The sequence below is a fragment of the Carettochelys insculpta genome, chromosome 1 (assembly GCF_033958435.1).
Source record: "Carettochelys insculpta isolate YL-2023 chromosome 1, ASM3395843v1, whole genome shotgun sequence".
In the NCBI taxonomy this organism is placed as follows: domain Eukaryota; kingdom Metazoa; phylum Chordata; order Testudines; family Carettochelyidae; genus Carettochelys; species Carettochelys insculpta.
The window spans coordinates 135,714,083-135,733,557 of NC_134137.1; positions in this window are offsets into that span (position 1 = coordinate 135,714,083).

Here is a 19,475-nt window from a genome sequence, read left to right on the forward strand (position 1 = left end):
ATACATGGTGCATGTCTCAGCACCTTTGCCCGTTGAACCTCAAGCACCCTACGTCTACGTCTACACGTACACGCTACATCGAAATAGTCTATTTCGATGAATAACGTCTACACGTCCTCCAGGGCTGGCAACGTCGATGTTCAACTTCGACGTTGCTCAGCCCAACATCGAAATAGTCGCAGCGAGGGAACGTCTACACATCAAAGTAGCACACATCGAAATAGGGATGCCAGGCACAGCTGCAGACAGGGTCACAGGGCGGACTCAACAGCCAGCCGCTCCCTTAAAGGGCCCCTCCCAGACACAGTTGCACTAAACAACACAAGATCCACAGAGCTGACAACTGGTTGCAGACCCTGTGCCTGCAGCATAGATCCCCAGCTGCCGCAGAAGCAGCCAGAAGCCCTGGGCTAAGGGCTGCTGCCCACGGTGACCATAGAGCCCCGCAGGGGCTGGAGAGAGAGCATCTCTCAACCCCCCAGCTGATGGCCGCCATGGAGGACCCAGCAATTTCGACGTTGCGGGACGCGGATCGTCTACACGGTCCCTACTTCGACGTTGAACGTCGAAGTAGGGCGCTATTCCTATCTCCTCATGAGGTTAGTGACTTCGACGTCTCGCCACCTCACGTCGAAGTTAACTTCGAAATAGCGCCCGACGCGTGTAGACGCGACGGGCGCTATTTCGAAGTTGGTGCCACTACTTTGAAGTAGCGTGCACGTGTAGACGCAGCTCTACACACCAAAGTAGCACACATCGAAATAAGGGTGCCAGGAACAGCTGCAGACAGGGTCACAGCTGGTTGCTTGCAGAAGCAGTCTGGAGCTGTGGCATGGAGCCATAGAAGTCATTCAGCTTGTCTGAGCACCCCACTGTGCCATGTGTTGGACAGAAAGGTTAGATAGGGACAGGCTTCATGTGTGTAGTGGGAGGGGGGCAGAGGGCAATTGCAGGGGTGACGACGAAAAGGGGCAGTTGCCCCAGCCCAGAATTTCAAAGAGGCCCAGAGTTCCAGCATGCTTTGAAACACCAGGGAGAACTTTGTCACTGCTCTATACATGGTGAGCTGACTGACTGAAGCCCCACCCCTTCCATTCTTGCTCCCACCCCTTCCAGAAGCAGGGAGCAGAGCTTCTTGCCCACCTGTCCCCCTGGCCCACGGAGGGCTGTTAGTGCTGCTGGATAGGGCCAGATCCATACTTTTCCTACCTCGGCACCAGTTAGTATCTCATGAATAAGACCAGTTGTAACAATATTTTCTGTGCGCTCCAACAGAGAACTAAGCAGTTTTGCCTGTGCCAATCAGACAAGGCAGAATGCAACAAGGAAACAATCTCAGCTACTTCACCTGCCCAGATTCTCAGCCCAGAAGGGACTTTTATGGCTAGCTTGTGTGTTCTATTGAATTTGACCTCTTCAGTCCTGCATTGGAGCCCTTCCATTGGCGTGACTGAACACCGAAAAGTAATATTACAAAAAAAAAAGCAGTCTTGTAGTACCTTAAAGACTAACACATGTATTAATTTGGTAATAAATACATTTGTTAGTCTTCAAGGTGCTGTGGGAATTGTTTGTTTGTGAAGCTAAAGACCAACATAGCTACCTTTCTGAAAAAATAATGTTGCGCAAGGGAAGTATGGATCTTCCTTTCCTCAGGCAGAATGGCAACATTCAGACTTAGGCCGTGGGTAGAGAGACTCGGACTCATACCTGAATATCAACCGTATGATGCCATTTCAATAGGGACAAGTGCAGTTCTGGTGTATCTTAATAGGGGTGTCATATGCCATGCCCAGGAGGTGTTTATTCTACTTTGCTCAGAACTCATGAGATCGCAATTCTAGGCACACACATCAAGACAGATGTGGGCAAACTGGAGTGACACCCCCGTCCCACCAAAAAACAAAACACAACAAAACAAAACAAAGCAAAATAAAAATGGAAAGAGGATTAGGAAACCTGGGCCATGAGGAAAGTTTGAAAGATCTTGGCAAGTTTAGTCCGGAGATGAGAAGACAGAGGGAGAACATGATAGCAGTCCTCAAATATGTAAAAAGAGTGTTGTGCAGAGAACAGTGAGTTATTGTTCTCTACTTCCAGTGAACGTAGGGTCACTTTTACAAAGAGAAGAATTGCTCTTGTGGTAAAGAGTGTAGGTTGGGTGTTTACGTGAAACATTTTGCCTGTAAGGGTGACCAAGCATTAAAAGCAGCTACCTAGAAAGGTTGTGCAAACGCCATTCTTTAAGAACACCAGTCAAGAAAGCCCATGGCTCAGCAAGGAGATGGACTAGATATACTTTCATGAATCTTCCAGCCCACACCTTGAACACTGCATGCAGCTCTAGTCACCCCCATCTCAGACAAAGATGTATTAGACTTGGAAAAGGTAGAGAGGGTGGCAACAGTAATGATTAGGGGCATGGGGAAAGACTGAAAAGACTGCAACTGTTCAACTTGGAAAGGACACAATAAAAGAATGGGGGCTATAGTAGAGGTCTATAAACTCAAAAACAGTGAGGAGAAAGTAAATAAGGAAATGTTACTCACCCTGTCATTTAACACAAGAACGAGGGGTGACCCAGTGGAATTAATAGGCCACATGGTTAAAACAAACAAAAGGAAGCACTTCTTCACACTACATACAGTCAAGCTATGGAACTCATTGTCAGGAGATGTACTGGTTTCAAAAAGAATTAGGTACATTCTTGGAGGACAGGTACATCAGTGGCTGATAGTGAAGATGGTTGGGGCATAACCCCATATGCTGGATGTCCCTAAACCTCTGACAGCAAGAAACAGGGACTGTACAACAGGGAATGGATTTCCCAAAAATTACTCTGTTTTGTTCATCCTCTCTGAAGCAGCTTGCAATGGCCATTGTCTGAAATCAAGATATTGAGTTAGACTGTGGATCTGACTCAGTGTGGCCGTTCTTATGTTCTTATGTGTTTCTGTATTTCATGTTCTTCTGAAATCCCTGCAGATTTTCCTTGTGCAGGGCTCATTTTTGAGCAAATGATTTGTCATTTTTACATGTACGCAAGAATGTTATCTATTTAATTTTTAGCTTGCTACCAAGCATCACTTTCATCTGCTGTAGATTCTGCATTTGATTATAGCATATGCATTTGTTTCCTGTTGCCTCTCAGTCACTTGCATCATATCACTATAATCTGTATGACTACAGAATTTTCTAACTTGATCTTTCATTCCTACTCAAGTGTTTTTCACCACGCTAGCCTTCTGATTCTGTTTGCCCCTTTGTTAAAAGTATGATCCACAGCAAGCAACAGCCTATCAATGCCCCTAAGGCCAGGTTAAACTGCACGTTTACATCAGCATAACTATGTCACTTCGGAGAATGAAAAATCCCCACCCCTGAGCAATGCAATTATGCCAGCCTAACCCTTGGCGTAAGCAAAGTTGTGTTAATGGGAGAGTTTCTCATGTTCACATAACTACTATCTCTTGTGTAGGTGGATTAATGACGCCAGTGGGAGATGCTCTCATGTCAGCATAATAGTGCCTCCATAGAAGCACGACAGCCTCACAGTTGCCCCAGAGCAGTTGTACCATTGCAGCTTTTTAAGTATGGACCCACCTTAAGTGACTGCAGCAAAGTAAATAAAATATAATGGCTTGCATCTCCATCATCCTGCACCTTGTCAACTGCCCGATGACTAACCTAATGCACAGCAAGATAAACTCTGTTACACACAAAAACTCAACTTCATGAGTGTCACTAAAGTTGTAAAGTCAAGTACCTGAAATAAAGAAATGCCAGAACTATGGGAAGGGACTCCCTAGGAAGGAGTACTGCAGAAAGGGATCCAGGAGTCATAGTGGACCACAAGCTGAGTGTAAGTCAACGGTGCATTGCTGCTGCAAAAAAAGCAAGGATGATCTGAGGATGTGTTAACAGGAGTGTTGTGAGCAAGACATAAGAAGTCATTCTTCTGCTCTACGCTGCACTGATTAGGCCTGTACTGGAGTACTGTGTCAAGCTCTGTGCCCATATTTTAGGAAATATGTGGAGACATTGGAATGTGTCCAGTCCAGAACAACTAAAATGATTAAAGGTCTAGCAAATGTGACTTATGAGAGAAGATTAAAAGAACTGGATTTTTTAGTTTGGAAAAGAGAAGGCTGAGAGGGGCATGACAGCAGCTTTCAAGCACATAAAAGGGTGTTACAAGGAAGGAGAAAAATTATTCTCCTTCACATCTGAAATTAAGACAAGAAATATTGGTCTTAAATTGCATCACGGAAGGTTTAGTTTGGACAGTAGGAAAAACTTCCTAACTGTCAGGGTGGTCAATTACTGGAATAAATTGCCTATGGTGGTTGTAGAATCTCCATCACTGGAGATATTTAAGAACAGGTTAGATAAATAACTATCAGGGATGATATAGATGGTGCCTGGTCCTGCCATGAGGGCTGGGAACTTGACTTGATGAACTCCTGAGATCTCTTCCAATTCTAGTATTCTGTAATTCTATGATTCTTGCTCCTGTGAAATCTTCATTCAGCCCCCTCCCGGGTATGCATTACGATACAGTCTTTAATGACATGATTGAATGCTGTATTTTCCAGAGACAGGATTCCTGTCTCATTCATAGGATGGGCAGCGCTCACTTTGTAATTGTAATGAATGTGCCAGCAGGAACTCAATGCTGCTGAAGGCTGGGAGGAATGTGTCTCCCAGAGATCATTTTCATGAGAATGCAAAGGTGTGCATATGTGATACCTTGCAAACAAAGACTGATGGGTAGCAAGGAAGCAATGGACTTTTGTCTATTGCAAACACATTGTTGTAAAATCACAATTTATGCTAACACTCAGTATAAGAATTGTGAAATCTCATCAGTGCTCCAAGTCGCTGTAGGGGCCAGGGCCATCATAACTGCATAAGACATGGATTACACAGGGCTCCCCTGGTTTAAAGCATTGTAAAGCAGAATGGGAGGGATATGGGTTCATCTAGCTAGTTGAGTGCCTTGGCCCTGCCTAAGTCTTGGCTATATAGCTATAAGGCTGATTTGACTAGCCCTCGCCACCTATTAAAAGATAGAGCTGGATACCAGTGTTTGCATCTTGTATGAGATTCTACTTTGGTAGATTCTGGGAGCTGAAATCACAGGGTGGCAGCTAAGGTCCCTAAGGCTGTGTCCACATGGGAGCCCACCATTGAAAGAGCAAAATTGAAATTCAGAAATTGATATACTGTCTTTTGAAAGAACACGACCACACGGCAAAGGCGGATCGCAGTTCCGATCCACTCTTTAGAAAACCCCATCCCATTATTTCAAAAGAGTGCGTCCACACATGTATGAGCGCTCTTTCGAAAGAAGGGAGGCGGAGATGCCATGGACAGGGTCACATGGCTGCCAAGCCCTTCCAGGGCCCGCAGTCAGCTGCTGCCCTCAAGGGCCCCCTCCAGTTCCCCTGCCCTGCACGGGTCCAGGTGCTGGGTGGTGCTGGCAGGTTCAGAGGACATGTTCGGAGCTGTGGCCAGCCAGGATGTCTGGCCCTGGACCTCTAGGCCTGTGCCCAGTCCACTGGCAGGGGTGCTACCCCCGCCCTGCCTGCCAGGGTGCTGGCCCCATTGTGTGCTTACTAGGAGGGGACCTCGATGATCTCCGGGGACACCCAGCTCCCCTTAGCCCAGCTGGACGACCGTGAGGGGACATTGATGATGAGGTCACCTTCCTTGCTGGACCAGTCCTGGGTGGTGTCTGCCCCCTCACTCGGGCTGGTCTGCCGAGCTGTCCAGGACCACTTTGGTGGGGGAGCTGTCCCAGGGCCCCAGGATGCTGTGGAGCTCCCTATAGCAGGGGCAGGTGGAGGGTCCTGCCCCTGAGCACCCAGCCTCATCCCAGACCCGGGCACAGCCCTGCCAGAGCTCTTTTACTTTGCTCTGGACTTGCTCCGGGGTCCACTCCGGGTGGACTTGGCTGGTCAGTCCCTGGGTGAGGTGGGTGAAGGCAGCAGCGTTCCTCTGCTTTACCCCCATCTCCCGGAGGATCAGCTCTTCTTTCCAGAGGCCCAGGAGGTCCCTCAGTTCATGGTCCATCCAGGACGGGCCCCCCTTCTTTTTTTCCAGGACAGACACCTGGGAGCCCTGTGGGGGCTCTGAGAGAGGGTCCTGGGGCTCAGAAGACTGCCAGGCACTGGCCACGTGCCTGCCACTGTTGTTGAGGGTGGCTGAGAGGGTGTGCTGCCTGGGGCTTGTGTTTCACAGCTTGCCTGCTCTCAGCTTCCTGCCACAGGGTTTCTGGGTCCGTGTAGCTTTAAGAGCGGCTGGACGCGTAGGTCATAGAGTTCCGCTTGGTGGAGCAGGACATCTCCACACTCAGGCTGGGTGCCATTGTGGAGGACTCTTCTTTCAAAAGAGTGGGCCATGGCGCATCTACAAGTGCCTTATTTTGATGTTGTTTTTTGATGGGTGGCACTCTTCCCGTACGGGATCAGGGTCCAGCTTTCAATGTCTGGGCTGCGCTTCTTCGATTTCAAATTGAAAGAATGCATGGCATGTGTAGATGCTCCCTTCATTCTTTCGAAAGAGGGCCAGTCTTTCTGAAATACTGTGCACTTGTAGACACACCCTGAGAGCTGAAATCATAGGGTTTTGCCTCAGGCCAAACCCAGAATGGATGATGTGACCAGTGGATGGCAGTTAGGAGGAGCAGTGGACAGATGGACGGTGCAATGGCAGGCAGCCGGTAGGAGGAGTGGAAGATGAACGGTGCAAGCAGTGGACAGCCGGTAGAAGCAGAGGATGGACGGACAGCACGACCGGTGGACAGCTGGTAGGAGGAGCAGTGAATGGTCAGTAGGAGGAGCAGTGGATGGACGGTGCGACCAGCAGACGGCCAGTAGGAGCAGCAGCACAAGGACAGCGCGACTGGCAGATGGCTGGTAGAAGGAGAGACAGACGGACAATGCGACCGGTGGACAGCTGGTAGGAGCAGCTGCAGGCAGACGGTGCAACCGGTGGACGGATGGTGTGGCAGCTGGCAATGAGCAAGCAGAATGCTGGACCAAAGGTGACATTGTCTCAGGTTCCATGGGGGAATGCATCAGCATGAGGTGTCAGGGCCCACATGGACTGGGCCGAGATGTAAGTGGGGCATTTGAATTGTGGGGTACGGAGAAAGTTGGGTGTGTGGATTGGCTGTTTACAGTATTGGACTGGTGAACCTGAGAGGCCTAGGACATTGTCAATGCATTTGAGCTGGGACAGTTACTTGAGGATTGGTGATGAACGCTGGGTGTGGTATTTTCCCAAGCTTATGCTAATCGACCTTTCTGCCTCTTTTATTAAATGGTCTTTTCTACACTCAAGACTCTGTGCTTGTGAGTGGGGAAGCATTGCCTCTCCGAGGCACCCAGGGGTGTGTGAATTTCCCAGGCTACTGGGTGGGGGCTTGAGCCAGTTTTGTGTGAGATGGATGAAAAGGAACCCCAAGATGTTGAACCCGGCCCTGGTTGCTGCCAACTCCTTCTGGCAGAAGGGTTACATAATATTTTGCCTTTAACAAAATATGCAGTGGGTGGCTCAAGGCTTTATTTCCTGAGCACAGCTCTAACCCTGTTTGTTTCATTTTGTAATGGGTTTGTCTATGGAAAACATCAATATCAGAATGCTTCAAAATAGTAATTAAGTAATTTTCGCAATGCACCTGTGAGGGGAAGGCAATAGGGTATATAATCTCCATTTGACAGAGGTGGAACGGAGGCACACAGAGATTAAGGTCAACAGTATCCATGCTATCCAGGTTTACAATCTGAGGGGTCTAGGATCTGATTTTCCAGAGTACTTAACATTATCCAGTATTTGGTATGTTCAAGCTCAGCTTCTAGTGATTTCAATGGCTGCTGTGAGTGTTCATTGCTTCTGAAGATCAGATGCCAGCTATCTTAAATTGGGGGTGGCAGAAAATGAGGAACTCACTGGACATGTCTACATGCAGGCGCTATTTCAGGATATGGTGGTATCCTGAAATAGCTACCCGCATCTAAGAAACACATCTATTGTCTCAAAGCAGTTTTCAAGGTAATGGGCATGCTATTCCAGCATCCCTGCAAACCTCATCACAAGAGGAGTACAGGGATACCTCGAAATAGTGTTTTATTTTGGCATATGGTGCTGTTTACACCACATGCCGAAATAGCCTATTTCAAAATTGACTTGAAATAAGCTATCTGAGGAAGACACACAAAGACACACACTAGGGCTACGTCTACACGTGAAGCCAACATCGAAATAGCTTATTTCGATGTAGCAACATCGAAATAGGCTATTTCGATGAATAACGTCTACACGTCCTCCAGGGCTGGCAACGTCGATGTTCAACTTCGACGTTGCGCGGCACCACATTGAAATAGGCGCTGCGAGGGTACATCTACACGCCAAAGTAGCACACATCGAAATAAGGGTTCCAGGCACAGCTGCAGACAGGGTCACAGGGCGGACTCAACAGCAAGCCGCTCCCTTAAAGGGCCCCTCCCAGACACAGTTGCACTAAACAACACAAGATCCACAGAGCCGACAACTGGTTGCAGACCCTGTGCATGCAGCATGGATCCCCAGCTGCCGCAGCAGCAGCCAGAAACCCTGGGCTAAGGGCTGCTGCCCACGGTGACCATAGAGCCCCGCAGGGGCTGGAGAGAGAGCATCTCTCAACCCCCCAGCTGATGGCCACCCTGGAGGACCCGGCAATTTCGACGTTGCGGGACGCGGATCGTCTACACGGTCCCTACTTCGACATTGAACGTCGAAGTAGGGTGCTATTCCGATCCCCTCATGAGGTTAGCGACTTCGACGTCTCGCCGCCTAACGTCGAAGTTAACTTCGAAATAGCGCCCGACGTGTGTAGCCGCGACGGGCGCTATGTCGAAGTTAGTGCCGCTACTTCGAAGTAGCGTGCACGTGTAGACACAGCTTAGCATCGCGGGACATCGCGGCAGGAGGAGGGGGGCTCCTCCTCCGCAGAATCTGGGCTGCAGATCCTCCTCCCGCCATCCTGGAGCAGCAGCAGGGCCTCCGCCCCCCAGGGATCTCCGGACCGTGGGAGCGGACCGACAGGTAGGTACCCCCCTCTGGTGGACACCCCTGGGCTTGAGGGGCGGGGGTAAGAGATATGTGTCCAGGGCCCCCCACATGCTCACATGACCATGGCCCCAAGGACACCAGGGCCATGGCCCTCACAGCACTGCAGCCATCAGCCCCTGCACCCCCCCACCCCGCATGACAGTGCCATGCCCCATCCCCGGGCCAGGGGGGAGCGGAACCTCGAGGGGCCCCCGGGAGGAGGGGCTGGGACACCCCACAGCAGCAGCATGTGATGGAGTGGGGGGAGTGCCAAAGGGAGACTCAGGCTACAAATGAGCAACAAGAGCCGAATAGCTCCCAGGGGCAAAGGAGGATCCTGGGGCTACAGCTGGCAGCTGACACCTCTGCCCTGAACAAACAGGAGGGAGAAGCCGAGCTGGCTTGGACTTGGGGGGCGAGGGCGGGGCCCACAGGTAGAGGCTAGGGGAAGGGAGAGCTGGAAGGCAGCCAGCCAGAGGAGGGGGAAAGCTGCATCCCTGAGGGGCACCCCTTGGGGTCTTCTCCCCAGGATGGGTTGGAAGGACTGTCTCTTCCGACAGCTGGTGCTGTCACTCCTGGGAGAAACTGGGCATCTGTGGCCTAAGAAACCTCTCCTGCTCTCAGACCCTGTGGGGTGAAGTGAGAGTCGCTCCCACCAGGGGACGGGGTGCAGGGCAGGGGGACCCCTGAAGCCCATCCATCACAGCAGCGTCTCCCGGGGACGGGGATGGGGAACCTGCAGCACAGGGCTGGGGGGACAAAGGCCACGGCTCAGGGCCCACACTAACGCCTGTCTCCATTCTTCTTTCCCCCCTCCTCTCCTGTGTCCTGCACCTGCACCATCAGAAGGACCGGAAGAGAGCGCTGGCGAGGTGTCAGTCGTCCCGGAGAGCCCTTCAGGACCATCGCTCCAGGGCAGCCCCTCAGCCGAGGACCGACCGGCCCCACGGCGGGCTAGATGGCGGACCCCGCGCCACCAACCGCCGACGGCGATGGACCCCCAGCTGCTGGCCATCCACCGTCGGCAGCTGGAGGTCGCAGAGCAGCACCTCCAGCTGCAGGAGCGGGCGCTGGCCTGGCGCCAGGAGGCATGGGGGGCCTACATGGAGACATTTAACCGCTTGGTGGACTACCTGGCCCGCCATGCCGTGCCGGCCGCAACATCACCCGCCCTGCCTGCTCCTGCAGCCCCACCACCAGCTGCTCCGCCCGTCGCCATCCCGTCCGCCGTCGCCCCGCCACCCACTGGCGAGGGCCGGAGCGCCGAGGGACCCCTGGAGCCACCTGACACTCGCCGGCCACCGTACCTTCCAGTCCAGCCCGCTCCCACCCAGCCACGGACCAGGCTGAGACCGCGGCGGGGCTCCCGGCCGCCAACGCCCGGTGCCGGGCTATAGGGGCGAGGGGCCCGGGACGTGCCCCCCCCCTTGTATATAGTTGGACCCTGTTGTTTTTGGCCCCCAGTTTGCCCCGTCCCCCCCATGTAAATATTTCTCCCCTTTATCCTCCCTGGTTTTCTTTTTATTATTGCGGACAGTTGCTTCTTTGTATTGTTTTATTTTTGTACATATTGCTTTTGTTCAACATTTGTACATAGTTTTTGGTTTGTGGTTCAAATATTTATTTACAGTTAAAAAAAAAAGGTTCGGAAAGAAAAAAAAAAGTTTACGTTCAGCCACAAGTGCGTGCTGTCATTTGTCCAGGACAAGTGGGAGGGGGGTGCGGTGGGGTGCTCCATGGTGTAGGCGTTGGGGCAGGAGTGGGGGGGAGGAAGGGGCGGGCAGTAGGGTGCCTGGGCAGAGTTCACCCCGCAGCCTGTTCATCAAAGTGGGCCCGCAGGGCCTCCCGGACCTGGGTCCCCTCGGGGTCCACCTGCCGACTGGGGGCAGCAGGTGGCTGGACATGTGCCCTGCTGGCCTCTGCAGCCCAGCCCTGAAAAAAGGTCTCCCCCTTGCTCTCGACCAAATTGTGCAGGGCGCAGCAGGCACCCACAATCTGGGGGATGTTGTTGGGGCCTGCATCCAGGCGGGTCAGGAGACATCTCCAGCGTCCCTTCAGGCAGCCAAATGAGCGCTCCACCAGCTGGCGCGCGTGGTTCAGGCGCTCGTTGAAGCGCTCCTGGCTAGCGGAGAGATGGCCCGTGTAGGGGTGCGTGAGCCATGGCTGGAGGGGGTAGGCCGCATCTGCGATGACGCAGAAGGGCATGGTGGTGTCCCCCAGAGGGATCTCCCGCTGGGGGATGTAGGTCCCCGCCTCCAGCCGGCGGCACAGGCCCGAGTTCCGGAAAACCCGGGCGTCGTGGGTGCTGCCAGCCCAGCCCACGTAAATGTCCTGGAAACGTCCCCGGCTGTCCACCAAGGCCTGGAGGACGACAGAATGGTAGCCCTTTCGATTCAGGTATCGTCCTCCACTGTGATGCGGGGCGCGGATGGGGATGTGAGTCCCATCCAGAGCCCCAAAGCAGTTGGGGAAGCCCAGGGTGGCAAAGGCGGCGATGGTGGCATCTGGGTCCCCCAGCCTCATGAGCCTGTGCAGGAGCATGGCGTTGATGGCACGCACAACCTGCAGTGAAAGCACATGGGACAGCACCAATGAGGGGTGAGCAGGGTGTGCGTGGCCCTGCCCTGCCCTGCCCTGCCCTGCCCTGCCCTGGCCCCCCTGCCCTGCCCTGCCAATTTGGTCGATGAATAGCGTCTACACGTCCTCCAGGGCCGGCAACGTCGATGTTCAACTTTGACGTTGCGCAGCCCAACATCGAAATAGGCACAGCGAGGGAACGTCTACATGCCCAAGTAGCACACATCGAAATAGGGATGCCAGGCACAGCTGCAGACAGGGTCACCGGGCGGACTAGCGCTTTCACTGCAGGTTGTGCGTGCCATCAACACCATTCTCCTGCACAGGCTCGTGAGGCTGGGGGACCCAGATGCCACCATCGCCGCCTTTGCCACCCTGGGCTTCCCCAACTGCTTTGGGGCTCTGGATGGGACTCACATCCCCATCCGCGCCCCGCATCACAGTGGAGGACGATACCGAAATAGGCTACTTCGATGTAGGCTTCACGTGTAGACGTAGCCACTATGGAAAATTTCACCCCAAATGGCTGAAGTTTTTCAAAGTTATAATCAACTGAATGCAGGTTCTGCTACAAGGAAGCATCAGGGAATCTGAACAAAAGATCTGTAATAATTCTTGTCCTAGTGCTACCAGGCAGGACATGTTCCATTTTTAACTGTATCACATTCCTGAAATTCGATTTTGCTGGGTGCTGTATTTTTACTAATCATACCATAATGAGCAAGCCAATTTTTACTGGAAAGCAAAACTTAACAAGATTTCATAAACTGAGGGGTACAACTAAATCAAAATTCCAGAACTGAACACTCCTGATCTTAGGAAGGACCTTCAATCTAGACTCAGGTCTGGATATAAATTCTGCTTCTGTCTCTTTCATCTAAAACTGGCTGAGCCAAAACTTTGAATGCATCTTTGAGGTATTTGTAATCCAGAGAAAAATGTTGAAATTTAGTCCTATCTTCAGATAAAAACACACAATCAACAAAATAAATACATCTGACAATGTTATTTTAACACAAGGTCTCCTTAGCAATTACCCTACGAGAGAAAAAGGAGTAGCTAGTTTAAGTGTATTCATGATAGTATTTTAGTTACACAAATTATTGATGTTGAAGATTACCTATTGGTCACGCTGTTGCTCTGTTTGCAGAAGCAGGATTGTTCAATATGAATTGCTCGTACTGTGATAAAGTTTTAAAGCTTCCAGTTCTCTGCCCTATTCTCTTCCAGCTTCACCTAACTTCCCTTGCTCTGCTCTTATGAAAGATGCAGCTTCCTTCTGAGCTCTTGTAAGAAGCATGTGACACAGGGGAGGCATAGTAAGAGAAACTGGACTTTGTTCCCTTTTGCAAGGAGCAGTATAGAAGGATGGGAAGGAATGCTGCCCTGGCCAGGGCCGATCTTTTTACACTGAACTAGAAATTAGCAACCACTAAACAGGTTCATAATTATGGCAAAGTGGTTTCATAGCACTTTTTGTTTTATAATTGTGTGTGTCAGAGAACGTGAGCAGGAAACAGCAGTGGGAAAGTATGACAGACTACGAGGGAGATGAGAGGAAACAAAAAAAAAAAAAAGTGAAAAAATCATTGCCAGCTAGGGAGAAGAAGTGTTGTACCAGCACTAATTTAATTCATCTCCACTTGCACCCTCCCCCACCTCCTAATAACTCAGAGGAGAAAATACATAATATGAAACTGTCAGCCAGTGTTTCCATTATCAAAAGGAAAGAACAAGTGACAGAACGAGATACAGTAGCAGTTACCTCTCTTCCTTCAACTCCACACTTATCTCATTCCTTGGGGGCGTTAAGCCCTCTCTCCTCTGGGTCACCCTCGGACCTCAATTTTGAGAAAGAGATCAGACAAGGGTCATTTAAGAGCAGTACTTCTTATCTGCATGCTCAGGTGGTTATTATAGGGTCTAACAGGGCTGGCAGAATCTATAATGTGTATTAGAAGTAAGAGAATCTAAGGCTATGTCTACACTACCTCAGATGGTTGACCCTGAGTGAGTCAATCTTTCAGGGTTTGATTTCACATGTCTGGTAGGGATGCGTGAAATTGACCTATCGGGGTCAGCTGTCAACCCCTGTGCTCTTCGCATTTCGTGAGACATAAGGGAGGCCAAAGGGAGAAACTCTCACATTGGCCTTCTTCAGTGAGGATGGCTAGGTTAATCGATTGCAGATACATTAATTCTAGCTATGCAATTGCTATAGGTAGAATTGCTTACCTGTAATCAACTGTCTTTCCCTACTACAGACATAGCCTCAGAGATTAGAAGTCACGGGAGTTAAATAGGTATTTGAAGGTGGTTCAAGGCTTGATGCTTTGCAAAAATAATGTATTCCAAGCAAGATATGCATTGTTATTAAAATATTGGAGTGTCTTATAAACAATAAGAGAAATCAAATTGATTTGGAGAATATATATTTTCCCATACCTGGGAAAACTGTAAAAAACTCAAGCATAGTTGTGTTAGTTAAACATTCATCATGATCATTAGCATCAACAACTGTGGGCTCAGCCCCCATTGGTGTCTGATGCCTCCCTCACTGGTTTCTTCCATCTTTCCCTGTCCGGTGGGGATTGGTTTAGTTTCTGTAGACTAGCTCCGCACCCATCTACTATATCATCGACCCATTCTCTGTGGGGTCTGCCTCTCCTATTCGAGCCAGCCAGGGTCAGGTAAACATGATTAGTTATTTTCTTTCAAATCCCAGAATCATCCCTGCAGTTCACTTTTTCACAGATTTCACTTAGCCAGAATTCCCACCTTATCAGCTAGTGGGATGGCTGACTTCAATGAGAGTTTTGCCTGAATGATATCTGCATAAAAATGTAAGAAGGACTTCAAGATTCATCCCAGTAATAATATTATGGTCCTGTTTTGTTTCTTATAAAGGGAGGGTAGATGGCATAGTAAATTCTCTCATTGTGGAAAGTGAATGCAACAGAATTTTTAATGCTGTCATTTAATTATTTATTATTCTTCATTTCATTCTTTTACTTGTTCTTTTAAGGTCCCAGGCCATATCACCAACTTCGAACCTGGAGAATATATGAATTTCATCTATTACTGTGAACAATTGTCCAGTCTCAGTCCATTCTTAGCTGAGGAAATAGCACATCCACTGAAGATCTTTCACTACCAAGTTCCTGGATGCAAATCCTATATTACTATTTTACTGGCTATGTTTATGAATGTTACTTAACATTTTACATGTCTGTAATTCATGGAACAATTTGTTACAACAGCATAAAGGACAAATTCCTTTGTAAGCTGCTCTTCAGTGCTTCACTAAATCCATTTTCATTTAGGATGTCGTGAGAATGAGTTAGCTGGGATTTGTCCTTTTTATTCTGTGTCACTTCATGTAAGGAATGTGCCAGTAGGAGATCCATACTGCTAAAGGATTTGGGGAATGTGTCCTTCAGATATCATTTGCATGAAAATTCAAAGGTGTGCATATGTAATGCCTTGTAAACAAAGCCTGATGGGCTCAGGCAAAGGAATGTTTTCTCTATTGTAAACAACATGTTCTTGTAAAGTCACAATTTATGCTATCACCCAGTGTAAGAATTGTAGAGTCTCACCAATGATTGAAGTTTTTGTGGGGGTACAGGGCAGTCAGCACTATTGTGTAAGATATGGATTGTATTGGGCTCCCTCCATCTTAGCATTGTGAGGGATGGAGTGGGGGAAAGAAGCTTTGGCCATCTAAGCATTGTGAGGTTGCAGGGGGGAAAGAAGTGATAGTGGTTGAACCAGCTGGTTGGAAGCCTTTTGGCTATGGAGTTGTAAGACTGGCTTGATGGTCGGGCCCAACGGGTAGTGGTCATTGGCTCAATATCTGGATGGTGGTCTGTTTCAAGCTGAGTGCCGCAAGGCTCGGTTCTGGGGCCAGTGTTATTCAACATCTTTATTAATGACCTGGATGAGGGACTGGGTTGCACCTCAGCAAGTTTGCAGATGACACAAAACTAGGGGGAGAGGTAGATACGTTGGAGGGTAGAGAGAGAATCCAGAGGGACCTGGATAAATTGGAGGACTGGGCAAAAAGAAATCTGATGCGGTTCAATAAGGAGAAGTGTAGAGTCCTGCACCTGGGGCGGAAGAATCCCAAACATTGTTACAGGCTGGGGACCGACTGGCTCAGCAGCAGTACGATGGAAAGGGACCTAGGGGTTATGGTGGATGAAAGGCTGGATATGAGTAATCAGTGTGCCCTTGTAGCCAAGAAGGCTAATGGCATACTGGGGTGCATTAGGAGGAGCATTTTGAGCAGATCTAGGGAAGTAGTTATTCCTCTTTATTCAGCACTGGTGAGGCCACATCTGGAATATTGTGTCCAGTTTTGGGCCCCCCAGTATAAAAAGGATGTGGATTTGCTAGAGCAGGTTCAGTGAAGGGCAACAAAAATGATTAAGGGTCTGGAGCACAAGACCTATGAGGATAGGCTGAGGGATTTGGGCTTGTTTAGTTTACAGAAGAGAAGACTTAGAGGTGATTTAACAGCAGCCTTCAACTTCCTGAAGAGGAGCTCTAAAAAGGAGGGTGAGAAACTGTTCTCAATGGTGTCAGATGGCAGAACAAGGAGTAATGGTCTGAAGTTGAAGAGGGAGAGGTGTAGGTTAGATATTAGGAAAAACTACTTCACCAGGTGGGTGGTGAAGCATTGGAATGCATTGTCTAGACAGGTGGTGGATTCTCCATCCCTTGAGGTTTTTAAGTCCCAGCTGGACAAGGTCCTGGCTGGGATGCCTTAGTGGGGGTTGATCCTGCTTGAAGCAGGGAGCTGGACTAGATGACCTCCTAAGGTCCCTTCCAGCCCTATGATTCTGTGATTCTGTGAAGACTGGTTTGACTAGTTCTTCCCCTGCACTGTTCAAAGTGAGACCTAAAAATAGGTCTGTGGTTATTCTGTAAGAATCCACCTTGGTGGATACTGAGATGCTGTGGCTAGGCCCAGAGCTGAATGCTCCTATGAGCTGAAATCACTGGTAGCTGAAGCTATGGACAGCTGGAATCACATGGTTTTGCCTACAGCAAAACCCACAAGGCAGCAGCAGGTTACCAGAAGATGGCCGGTAGGAGAAGCAGCGGGCAGCCTGTAGGAGAAGCAGCAGGCAGCTGGCAGAAGCAACTGGCAGGGGGGAAAGCGGATGCTGGACCAGCGCAAAGGTGGCATTGCCTCAGGTTCAATGAGGGAATGCATCAGGGTGATGTGTCAGGGCCTTCACCGACTGGAGAGAGTTGCAAGTGGGACATTTGAAGTGGGGTACAGAGGAAATTTGTGTGTGTGGATTGGCTTTTCACAGTATTGGACTGGTGAGCCTGAGAGGCAAAGGACACTGCTCAATCCATTTGAGCTGGGAAGGTTACTTGGGGATTGGTTATGAACTCTGGGTGTGGTAAGTTCCCAACCTTATGCCATATGACATTTCTGTTTCTTTGGTTAAAAGTTTCTTTTCTACACTCAGACTCTGTGCTTGTGAGTGGGGAAGCATTGCCTCTCCGAGGCGCCCAGGAGTGTGTGAATTTCCCAGGCTACTGTGTGGGGGCTCGAGCTGGTTCTATGTGAGTTGGATGAAAAGGACCTCCTCGATGCTGAACCTGGCCCTGGGTGCTGCAACTCCTTCTGGCAAAAGGGTTACACTTCATATAGCTGCTTTTCCACCACAGGATAATCTAGATGCAGAGAAATTAGATGAAGATTCCTTCCCTCTAACTGCTTGGATACTGCTGGACTCTATAGAGGGAAACTTCTATAGGACATATACAAACTGCCATGGAAAGGAGAAGATTATTTGTTCCTTTTTACTGGGGTTTAGAATAACCTTTGGGACAAAATTGTGGTGTTACAGGCAGCCTTGTGCACAGAACAAGGCATAGCTGTACCCTACTCTAGGAGTAGCCTCGTGAAAGAGCAGCGACTCAGAAAGGTTCCTCTTGCATGGTTTTGCTCTCCAGCCCCCTACCAGAACCTGATTTCTTGCCCCATCACTGATGACTCTACTGGCTAGCGCATAGCAGAGTGTGGTAGAGTCAAGGCTTCATTCACTCCTCTACTCTCACCTGCTGACTCACACAGCATTTTGTCCACCTACCTCTGGAATGGTGAGCTAGGAATGCAGCATAGAAGGGGGATGTGAAGCAGGTCCACAGTCTACTTTTGTAGCAGTATAGAATAGGTTTTTATTCCCACAGTTCCTCAGAGTAGGGAGGATGGGAAAAGGAAAGGGGGAGTCCTGAAAGAGTCAAGTGTGGCAGCAAGTGATGTGGGTGGAGGAGGGGCATAGCTACCAAGAAATAAGAAGAAGAGAAAGAATACCCAAGAAATGCACAAGCTATGTGGGGGACACGTGTTAATCTGATTGGTTGTTTGGAGGCTCAGTCACATACTGCTGTACCCATGATGGGAAGGAAACTCCATGAAGTTCACCTTGGAATTTCCAGTGGGCTTACCCTCCTTCAGCAGGCCCTATTTCTAGATAAACTCATCAAGGAAGACACATAGTGTAATGTTTAAGAGGTGTTCCGGAGAAGCCTTTGTCTGTTCACTTAAATCTGAGATATTGAAACTAAGATAAGAAAACTAAGAGAATTTTTCCATGCTTTGTTTCACTTGCAGTAACTTTGTACATTCATTATCGCACACTACAAAAAACAGAGTATTTTTGCTGCTGGATGATTATTTGACCCCGAGTCAAAGTTTGTTGACGAACTAAACAGTGGCCTGAAAACCTGCGTTTCTTAAACGTTTTGGCTATCATTACACTACAGCATTCTAACAGAAGTCACTGTAGGAAGAGAATTCCCAACAAAACTTCTGTCCACAGAGCTCAGCCACACACAAAAACCGACCGGAAGAGAGCTCCACTTTGTCAACAAAGCAATAAGACTGCTTGGCTGCTCTGCAGACAAACCAGGTGCCTGGAAGCACAGCAAACAGTGCTACCCATTGTTGTGGGTGCCCTGTCTCTTGAGAGAAGGCCCCCCAGAGCATCCACACAGCTTTTTTGTTGACAGAATCTGTCGATAGCAGTGTTATGCCTGCAGGCAAAAGTGCTGTTTTGTTGACAGCTTGTCAACAAAATGCATTTCCTGAGTGGGCAGTCCACCAGTTTTGTTGACAAAACCATGGTTTTGTGAGCAAAACTCACTAGTGTATCTGTAGCCTCTGAGACCACAGAGCATGAACAACAATATTTTTATGAGGAACACCTATAAAATTTTTCTTCAAAAAATAATTGTTGTCAGACCAGAAAACATCCCCTAAACAAAGAGCAACATATACAGCAAAAATACAATGAAGTAATTTAATCAGGTATTATGCCAATGAAGAAGTAACATTGTATCTGGTTTTAATAACAGAACATATGTGCTGTCAAAATATGAGATCAAAAAGTGTCAGACACTTGGGGCACACCTGTGAGTTATTCACAGAACATCAGTGTTCTGCCATAGTTAGAGAAACACTGGCCTAAACAGTCCTGTCTGACTCTAGAGCAAAAGGCCAAGACACTGCTGATATTTTCTGTGGTGTCTACGCTGGCAATGGCAAGATCAGAAGTCATTCCAGTCAAAACACCAGCTGCTGTAACCAAATCAAATGAGCAATTCACTTTAAACCTTGCGGGTGAAACCCTGGGTCCAATTTAGTCCATGGTAGCATTACCATTGACTTCTCATGAGCCAGGATTTCATCCATGGAGTTTTTAAATAATGCAATGTCCTAGCAGCTCCTTAATTAAAATTGTGGCGATTTGAAGCAGACTAAAATCCCTATTCTTTGT